At 30.0% G+C, this 1,222-nt stretch overlaps 1 non-coding gene across 1 annotated transcript; it reads left to right on the top strand.

Annotated features, from left to right (window-relative positions):
• The first annotated feature begins 376 nt into the window (after window positions 1-376).
• Window positions 377-450, top strand: Trnat-agu. The gene has a single exon. It is a non-coding gene; the product is annotated as a tRNA-Thr (tRNA).
• Window positions 451-1,222: the final 772 nt, after the last annotated feature.

The raw sequence follows: 1,222 nt of genomic DNA, 5'->3' as shown, positions 1-1,222 counted from the left end.
AAACAAACCGAATCAATTATGTAACTTTTGGCCCGGACAGGTTTGGTTTGAATTTCGCGCAAAGCTACACGAGGGCCATCTGCAATAGCCGTCCCTAATTTAGCAGTGTAAGATTAGAAGAGAGGTAGCTAGTCATCACCTCCTATAGTAGTAACCTATTACATTTAGAAAGAGCGACAATAATGATATAGCTTTCCTTTCGACACACTTATTCATGTTGTTGTCAAGGGTTTTCTTAGCGATTACATTCAGTTAACAGTTCATGGTCTTGAAATAACATTAAAAACATTTAAAAAGTATCTATAAATAAGAATAAAATATCAAATAACCACTGTTTGACCTAAGCATAAAACTTTAAGAAAACATTTTTATCGCGGGCGTCGTGGCTTAGTTGGTTAAAGCGCCTGTCTAGTAAACAGGAGATCGTGGGTTCGAATCCCACCGATGCCTTTGTGTAAATTTTGTTTTCTTTTTCTATGCTCTATCCATTTTTTTTAAGTGCGCATTTTATGGCTTTAATTATTTAAGAAATTTGAATAACTAATATATTAAATATAAAAATGTATTATATGGCATCTGAAGCTCATATCAATAGAAGTTTCTCGTAATACAAATACTTAATACAGATAAATTTATTCTACCAATAAGAGGTAAATATGATATATGAAATTATTCAGCTTAATTATCAACGTAACCAGTAGTTTTAATATTATGCCACTTGCTTTAAAATCCTGAAAGAAAGCTACATGAAATCAGTAACTGCATTTCTTACTGATAGACAGATTATAGTTTAGATAAAATATACCATTAGATACTAAGAATACACGTGGGTAGAATTAGGATGATGTGCATCCTGATCCTATAGCTCTCGGGCCATTGGGATTATTGTTTTGTGCCATAGCTTCATAATTATACATTAACGCAAAGTCTTGTTAAATACTACTTCCTTAAATAATGCATATTTTAGCTAAATAAAATGTTCTGATTTAAATATTGATAGTTTATTGGTTATCAACATTATTTTCTGTTTTTGATATAATTTACACAGTGCAACGTTTAGTTATTCTATCATTTTCATAAATAATGCGCAACGTAATTGATTACATGAATAATGTATATTTTATCTCATTCTATGATATATAATCTAAATATGATGGTTTAATAAAGTTTAAAATTAAAATGGTCAAAAAATATTTCTACACTGTTCAAAGCGATTTGCAAA

The sequence above is a fragment of the Limulus polyphemus genome, unplaced genomic scaffold (assembly GCF_000517525.1).
Source record: "Limulus polyphemus unplaced genomic scaffold, Limulus_polyphemus-2.1.2 Scaffold1810, whole genome shotgun sequence".
In the NCBI taxonomy this organism is placed as follows: Eukaryota; Metazoa; Arthropoda; class Merostomata; order Xiphosura; family Limulidae; genus Limulus; species Limulus polyphemus.
The sequence above is the reverse complement of the archived record's forward strand: the minus strand, read 5'-3'. Positions and strand labels throughout refer to the sequence as shown.